Source organism: Pinus tabuliformis, chromosome 7, assembly GCF_031772625.1.
Source record: "Pinus tabuliformis cultivar Carrire ecotype Pingquan chromosome 7, CPIR1, whole genome shotgun sequence".
NCBI lineage: Eukaryota > Viridiplantae > Streptophyta > Pinopsida > Pinales > Pinaceae > Pinus > Pinus tabuliformis.
Window position 1 is genome coordinate 1,726,356,154 of NC_142293.1, and position 9,673 is coordinate 1,726,365,826.

Consider the following 9,673-nt stretch of genomic DNA (forward strand, 5'->3'; position numbering starts at 1 on the left):
TGGCTCCAGAAGTTCAGGACCCGAAAAACTGCCAAAAATAGTAAATTGTGCTACAATTAAGGAAACTGAAAAAATTGAAAGAAACAATGGTGGGGGTCCAAGTGGAATAGGCAGGTGGCTACTAATATCCACTTGGATCATTCGTCCTCCCTTAGGAATCAGTGGTCCCCATTGCGTTGAGTTCCTCCATGAGATGAGGAAACTTCTGTTGAACTTGGTCCTTAGTGAGCCACTTGCCTTGGTGAAGGAGTTGGCCTGCTTTGATAACTCAATATATTTGGATCCTTTGTTGTTAGGTGTTCTTGATCTATGTGTCCATGATCTGATTATTTGTGTCTTGTTCCATGCAGTCTAGGTTCAACCTTGTTGGTGTGAGTTGTTCTGCAATGTCAAATATGTCCAACAATGGTGGAAAGTAGGGTCGAAGGTGGTCCACATTTAACACTGGGTGTAGACCAAGGATTTGTGGAATAGTGAGCTTGAAGGAATTGTCCCCTATTGCCTTGGTGATGGTGTATGGCCCATATCAGAGCAAACAAAGTTTGTGGTGGGGCCCAATGAGGCGCTCCTTCTGCAATTGTAGCCAAACTCTGTCACCCACGTAGAAATTGTATCGCACTCGATGCTGCTCAGGTCGCTACTTGTACTTAGCATTGGTTTTGTCCAATATGTCATGGACTTGTTGGTGGATGTGTTGAATGTGCTCAATGAAGTTGTTTACCTTGTCGGCTTCAGATTGGAAATGAGCCAAATATTCCTGAGTCGTTGCAAATGGTATGTACACATCAATGGGACATAGTGGCTGGAATCCCAAGCTCACTTGAAAAGGGCTATGGCCAGTCAAGCTGTGGAGAGCTTGGTTATATCTATGCAGGACATAGGAGAGGCTCTCATCCCATGTGCATGGATGCTTTGATTTGTACATGTGAAAAATGTGTACGTTCATTCTGTTCACGATCTCTATCTGGCCATCAGTTTAGGGATGGAAATCTGTGAAATTAGTGAGCTTAGTGTCCAACATCGACCAAAGACTAGACCAAAATTTATTGAGGAACCTGTTATCCTGTTCTAAGATGATAGACTGTGGGATCCCAAAGTGTACCCACACTCATTCAAAGAAGAGTTTAGCAGTGGATTTTTCTGTGATATTCTTATTGCAGGACGACATAATGGCTATCTTTGAGAATTTGTCGACGACCATAAAAACACAATCGTTTCCATGCTTAGTATAAGGAATGCCTGACATGTAATCAGTGGAGATGGATTCCCAAGGTCGACCAAAGGTAGGTAACATAGTATAGAGGCCTTGCTTCTTGATGGCCATTTTGGTAATCACGTAGGCAGTGCAGGATCTGATGTACTTCCTGACATCTTGTCGAAGATTCACCCAATAGAAATAATTCTGCAGTACAACCACTATTTTCTCGGCCCCAAAATTCCCAACGATTCGATTATAGTGAGCTTCCCAAATCATCTTGGCACGCTCGCTTGAAGGAACACAAAGGTGTCCTAGGTGGCATAACGGTGCATCCTAGAGGTGAAAATATGGAACTTGATGACCCTTTAAGAGCGTGTGGTATGTGTGGCCGAAGTCTGGGTCGATTTTGTAGAGAAGTGGCCAATTAGAAGTCTTATGCCCACAAGAGTTGAGCACAGTGGTTAACACCATGATTGGTGGTCGGCTAAGGCAGTTTGCAACATTATTGATGTTGCCCTTCTTGTACTTGATATTCAAGTGGAAATATTGCAGGTATGTGGACCATTTCTGATGGAAATCATTCTGCAACTTCCCTTGCATTTGTATGAACTGCATGGGTTGATTTTCTGTGTGGATGATCGTTTCCTTCCCCAAAATGTAAGTCTTCCATTATCGGTAGGCCTGCACAATGGAATAAATCTCTTTTTCACAAGTGGGATACTTCCGGACTGTGTCTAAAAGTGTCTTAGTGTGATATGCCACTGGATGCCCCTGTTGAGTAAGGACTACCCCAATAGCATAGTCAAAGGTGATGAGCCTCAGCATTGCAACAAGAATGCTGCAACTCCCAAGGCTACTGACTTTAATTATCGACCCGAGGTTCGTACAAACTAAGAGGTATCGAAACTATATGTGCAACAACAATGTGTTCTTCCTTTTTTGTCATGATGTAATGGAGTGCATGTACTGAAATCAAACCCTAAACTAATTGCAAAAAATGAATTGAAAGGGAAATCCTAACCTATTGCAAGAAATAAAGTACATGGAAAGAAACATATTCTAATTGCATAAATATCATGAACTAAATGTAAAATAAACCTAACTTAACCCTATTTGTCACATGTGATGATTTAAACTAACTGAGCATGGAATATGATCTAGAGAAAGCTAACTTCTGTGTACATGAATACATATAAAATAACTTTTTCCTTTTTATCTTTTTGCTTGAAAAATGTAAATGCTAATCTTGCTTGGTTCTTTGGTAGGGGAGACAGGTGTGGAGGAAAATAAGTACAATGGTTTAGATGGCTTGGAAGGCAAGTAGGGGCCTAATCCTGGCTTCTAGTGATGATTTTTCTCAATTCGGGCTCAAAACAGGCCACTACAAGTTTTCCTATAGGATGTTTATAGGAAGTACTAGTTCCTATAGGTTGTCTACAAGATCCCCTGTTTTATTACAAAAAGCAGGAAGTAAGTTTAGGAAGTGGTCTAGAAGGTGGAACAGAGCTTGGGAAAGGTGGATAATGGAAGAATAAGGCATGGAGGTGATGGACACTACCCAAAACTCAAGCAAGGGCTTCAAGGTGGGTAGATTTGCTCAATGGAAATGGAAAGTTTTGCTTATAAAACAAGAATTTAGATTGAGACTTTAGTGGATTTTGGTGACATGGGTGGATGAGGCGAGATGAGGTCTCCCTGCAATGTATAAGCTCCTGCAACAACACACATTATTGTCTTCATATATCCACAAATTTATCGATACATGGGAAAAATTTATTAAATAACAGAAAATTACTTAGTCTAAAAATCAGAAATTTGAGAACTAGTGAGCTAGTAAATCTATCAAATGCCTAACCTAATCAAGTGAAAATGAAATGGGGTAAATATTTTTATTAAATAGAATGCTTTTTGATCTAATGCAAGTGGAACCAACTCAATTGAAGCTCGTTAGCATGCTTTAAAAAATAACATACATTTATTGTTCTTTGCTAAAGAGGAGTTCCAGAAATCTAGATTTGGGAATAAGAAGAGTAATCCAAGTAGCTCAATGATTACTATGACCTTCCATATCTTTTCCAAGGATGAAGTGATTCTTGTGATCTTGAAAAAGAAATTATGTCAACCATTTAACCCAATTATACAACAAGAAATCATTAATACTAAATGCGAAAATGGAAAGAAATAAGAACAAGAGATGCATGTGAATAAGAAGTGAAAAGAAGAAAATAAAATGATACAAAAGGGCTCTGAGGCTCTTGGGATGGCCAAGCCCAAGGAAACTCAGAGACCTATGGAGGAGAAAAATATTTAGAAGCTGAACATGACATCAATCTTCATTATTTTCATCAATACAATTACATCCTTGCAAGAAAATACAATGGAGCTGCAGAAATACGAGTTCTCTCCACAAGAAGACTAATAAAAATCTCCCCTAGAGGAAAATTTGATTTGGTACTTATACAAAATGATTAGGAATCATTCCCCATGAAAGTAGGAAGCTTTCCCCACCAAAATCCCTTGATTAGTGGATTTGGTTCCCAATACTAGGAATCTACATTAAATGGTAAGGAACACATTCCTAGATTTTCTCAATCATTGGAGCTCCACAATCTGTGCCATAATTCCATAATATCTTGTTTATTTATTATTTAATATTGATCCTCCTGTAGTAGGAAGGAAGTCCCTAAATTCTCTCCTCCTCCAAATCTTCATAATCTGCCTAATATTCTTATAATATTCCACAAAAATAAATAATATTAGGCACAAATATGCAATTATTCATAAACCTTCCTAATGAATATATTAAAGTTAAAAATACATTATCTAATGCAAAAAGAGAGGTTTAATGTGTTGAAGGATGGTCATAGGCCTTAATTTATGTTTAATTTAGAGACACGGGCCTTAATTTATGTCTAATTTAGAGGCCCATCAAGAGGTATTTGTCTCGATCTCAAATAGTTGTTGCAAGTCTAGTAATGTGAGAACTAGTGCAAAGCAGAGGCATTGTTTCAACTCTACGAATGCCTTTTGTTGAGATTCAGACCAAAATATTTTTTCTTTCGCTCCTCCCTTGGTGACTTGACTCAAGGGCCAAATGATATGAAAGAACCCCAACACAAACCTGTGGTAGAAATTGGCAAGACCCAGAAAGATGCAGATCTCTATCAGAGTGGTTGGGGCTGGCCAATCCCGAATGAGTTGGATCTTGGATGGATCCACATGCACTCCCTTTTCATGAATAATGTATCCCAGATACTGAACCTGGGTCATGCCAAAAGTGCATTTCTCCAAATTTGCACACAACTTGTGTTACTGCAATGTTTAGAGAACCTGTCAGATGTGGTGGAGGTGTTCTTCTGAGCTCTAGCTAAAGATAAAAACGTCATCCAGGTATACCACTACAAATGAGTTGGTGAAAGGCATAAATATTGGAGGAGCATTTATAAACCCGAAAGGCATAAACAACCATTCAAAAAGGCCCTCCTTGGCTTTGAAGACAACCTTCCACACATCAGAGGGTTTGATTGGTACCTAGTGATATCTGAACTTCAAGTCGATCTTGATAAAATATTTTTCCTCGTTGATTTGTTCTAGAAGGTCATCAATCCATGGGATCAGGTACCTTTTCTGGATAGTGATCTTGTTCAGCACCCGATAGTCAATACAAAGTCTCAATGTCCCATCCTTCTTCTGTACCAACACAATCGGGCTCCCACATTGCTATGAAATCGGCTAGATGTGACCTTTCTATAGCATCTCCTGAATCTTCCTCTTGATTTCATCGTTCTCCAGAATAGAGAGTCGATATATTGGTCCATTGGGCAACGAGGCACCTGGTGTCATATCAATGGAGTTCTTGACCTGATAGTGTAGATGTCCTCATACTCCTCCAAGATCTTGTCCATCTGTTGTTGTCATGTGCAGGGGCCTTGTCTGGAGGTCGTGGCCCACCATCTTATACTTTCCCTAAGGGCGTATCATCAGGAAAAAAAATTTCCTAGTTTTGGAATTGAGCTTACTGCATTGTTTTGTAGTAACCAAAGAGGTGACGGTAGGCGGTGCTACCTCCGGTATCCTATACAACTTATTTCCCTAGGTAACAATAACAATGTGAGGTCTTGAATCATACACAACATGTTGCTTCCACAAATATGGCTGGCCTAATAATACATCACAAACATCAAGAGGAGCAACGTCACATAATAACTCATCTGTGAAGGGTTTGATGTTGTATGGAAGGTGACACTGCTCGCTGACATGAAGATCCCATCCTTGGTGAAGCCACTTGATGGTGTATGGTTGTGGATGTGCTGTGGTCAGTCAGCTCAGCCGCTTCACGACCTATCTTGAAATTAGTTCTTTTGGCTCTCATTGTCGATAATGAACCATAGTGGGGAACCCTTTACCCACATCTGGGAGTGGAAGTGGCACTTCTCCTCCTTTGGATCTTTGGGCTCCAGCTTCTGGATCTTAGTGGTGGCAATGGTGGTGCTGGGATCTGCATTGATAATCTACTTACCTTTATGATTCTCCTTGTCGGGTTCTGACTTAGAATCAGAACATGCATCTAATTCATAAGCCTTCAACTCGGCCACCAGTGACTAATTGGCACGACACTCACTTGTGTTGTGAGTGGAGCTCTTATGGAACTCAACACCACTTTCTCGTGTCCTTCTTTGGCTTCACGATGTTTTTCTTTGATTTCAGCTTTGACGGGTTGTCTTGGGCTGCCTCGCCTTGGCTTTTTCCTTTGCTCTATGGTTTGGGGGCACCTTTCCCTTGCTTCAGATTCACAGATCCAAAGTATCACTTTTTCTGTTTAAGCTTCTGATTGACCTTGACAGTGTATCGGTACGCTGTGCCGAGTGGAGATGTCCAGGAACTCCATCTCATCTTGGATGTACTTGTGTAGGCAGCCACGATACTTGAGTACCATTTTTTTCTAAGAATACTTGATACCCAACTTTGTGAGAAGGGTATGAAAAACATTGGTAAACTCCGACACGTCTTGGTCCCTTCCCTACCACAGCATGGTCCAATTTATGTGTTTATCTTCATATCTCCCAACAGGGTAGTACTTCTCTTTGATTGCGTCCCGGAATGAATTCCAAGTGTTTGTGGCTGAAAAGAGTGAGGGTGTACTTTCATCCTTCTGCTCACAGTAGGTTTCCCACTAGTCCTTGATGTGGGGGGCGACTTTGAGAAGAGAAAAAGTAATCTTTTCTCGGTTGGAAAAATCATGAACATAAAAATATCCTTCTGGTAGATTTAACCATTTATCTATAGTGTTTGCATCTATTCGGCCCTCAAATATGGGAATTCCAAAGTTTACTTATACCTTAAAAGGAGTGGCACCTCCAGAGTGGCTGCTGGATGTGGATGCGTTGCTGATGGGCAACCATTGAAGGATCTGGGAAAAGTTATCCATCATCATGTTCCTTTGTTTCTCCAGGGCCTCCTCAAGAAATATTTTGATAGGATCTGTTGGTCCATCGCCTTTCTTTTCTTCCCCCATGGGTGGCTATCGGGGTTTGCAAGGTTGATCTTGCAAAGGTTCAACCAAATTGAGCCCTAACTCCTTATACCCTAACCTTGTTGGGCACATACAAAGAAGAATCGAGAAAGAGCATACCGCTCCGATACCACTAATCTGAATTTAAATAGGAATGCATAAAATTACAAATATAACCATAAATATAGAGATGTAGTAGAAATAACACTTCATTTCATTAATATTAGATACTGAAATATGCTTACAAACAGAATGGAAATAAGACTAACTCAGATGATGGTAGCTTATCTCTGAGAAGAGATGTGGTGGCTACATGCCTCTAAACTGTGTTACAATGAGGCTTGAAGTCCTATTTATCATTGAGAAACAATGGAAAACCCCAAACATCCAAAAACCTAACCCTATGGGCCCTGTTGGGGTAAATTGGTACATCAACTTCCTGGGGTCGTAGATTTGGCATACAATCTCCGTTTGACGCACATGATACCTCATTAGAAAGATCTATCCAAGGAATACCACTACTGACAACGAATACTGAGTTGAAAATTCATATTCACACACCAATGGTTTTCCAAAAAAATGTCATTTAGGGCCTCAAAACAGCTCCGAAAGTTCAGGACCCGAAAAACTTCCAAAAATAGTAAACTGTGCTACAATTAAGGAAACTGAAAAACCTTAAAAAAACAATGGTGGGGGTCCAAGTGGAATAGGTGGGTGGACACCAATATCCACTTGGATCAGAGTTTTATAAAAAGGAAACCCATACCATGAAATCATAGTTATCAAATTCAGTCGTATTGACATAAAAGTTCAAAAATTTCGAGTTGGATTTGGTTCATCTAATAATAAGTTGATTCAAAGTTCGGTATCAATCTAATCAGGCCAAAGGCTATGGCAAAGTTTGGGTTCTAAAACAACAAAATCTAGTTCAAATTCCTTATAAGGACTCTTAAGGAGTGTTGTTTAGCCAATCCATGAGATGGTTATTGTTACTGATAATAATAATATTTTTAATAATAATAATGGCAATGCATCAATAATAATAATGCTAGTTGATTTTTATATAATGAATTTTTGTAAAAGAAATTATTTAACATATTTTTAATGAAATATAATAATTAAAGTTTACGATGTATACATATTTAACTCAAATAATTAACTATATATATATATATATATATATATATAGATATATATATATATATATGTATTTATTGTAAGCCTAGAATTTTCTATTAACTCATAAGATATATATATATATATATATATATATATATATATATATATATATATATATATATATATATATATATATATATATATACACATTGTAAGCCTAAAATTTTCTATTAAGTCATAATAAAGATACATCATGAGAAGCTTGAATGCAAAACCTTCTAGCCTGATTCCAACTCGACTTGTTGGCGATAAGGTAATGACAAAAATACCATAACAAAAACAATATATTAAGAACCACAAGCATATTTCCCAAAGTAACAAAAACATCCCGAGAAATAAAATATAACTCACAGTTATCCCCAATTAGCTAAATTACCCAAAGCAAGTTCATCTAGACCATTGGCATGTGGCGAAAGAGCGCAAAAGGCTTCATGCACATGCACTTCCATATGGGCCATTCTACTCTCAAGGCGATCCAACCTCGTATCCTCTTTTGTTTGTGACGAAGGGAGACCAATCAATCCATCATATGCCACTATTTATGTTGGAGGTCGTTCAGAAAAGCAATGAGCTCATTACAATCATCATTCTTGTTATGACACAAGTGCTCCACCAATGCTGTAACTTACTAAATTGTGCTTCGAAGTCAAAGGGAGGAGGCAAGAAAACACGCCAAGGCAAGGGGGAAGGTTTCTAGTACACCTCCTTGTCATCGTCTCGGTGTTCCAATCTATGCCCCAAATCCTGACCTCGAGGCCCTGCACCCATGCCCCTTCCCCTGAGTGTGTCCACACTGACGCTGCATACCACCCCAAGTAACCACCACACTTCTCTAACACAAGGTTTTACTCCTAATGAACCAACGACTAGATGAAACACAGGGCACCTTCTTATATAACCATCCAAAGCAAACCCACTGTGAGCTAGCAAACCCACTGTGAGCCTAAAGATGCCTTTTATTCCCCTTCCAAGGCCACTCCAACAACACCCTCTCCAAACCCCTGCCACCACCAAAGACACCAATTTCTCCACACCTTTGAAGACGACAAATGACACCCACCCCTCCCACCATAACTGTGGGTCTACAAACCCACCACCCCACTAGCCTACCAAAAATAAAATACAATGGAAGTGCTGAGTAAGAACCACTGATGGGCCTCCTTTGCCATCCTCAACCACACTAGCAAGCAGCAAAACCATTCCAGACACCCCGAGATGTGCCCTGCCACACTTAACACAACACAATTCTTAAATAAAAAAGAAAATTATACATGTAACTTTTACCCACATAGAGTTGAGAATGAAACCCTCACAGGCAGGAACGACGATAACTTGCCCAACGTCCCTGCTCCCCAACTTGAACTTTCCACTACAAACCAAGGTCCCAAATTAATATGATTGGAGCCACCTCCTCTGTAGAGTTGGAGCCATTAGCGTTCACATTAGTAATCTGCCTAGTTTTCTAGAGAGCACAGCACAGGAGATGGCTGTAACAGATAACAACCTTGCTCTCCAAACACACAAACACCCACCAACACGTCACAACCCATTCCCTGAAACCCACATTTGTAAACTGCCACCAACCAAACAAGACTTATAATCATGGCTTTATCTTCAACCTTCATAGCCTTCTCTCGAGCGATGGGTTCCCCGACACGCCTCAACATGTGTAAACTGCCGCTAACCAAACCAGACTTCTAATCATGGCTTTATCTTGAACCTTCATAGCCTTCTCTCGAGCGATGGGTTCCCCGACACGCCTCAACATGTTAATCGCCGCATGT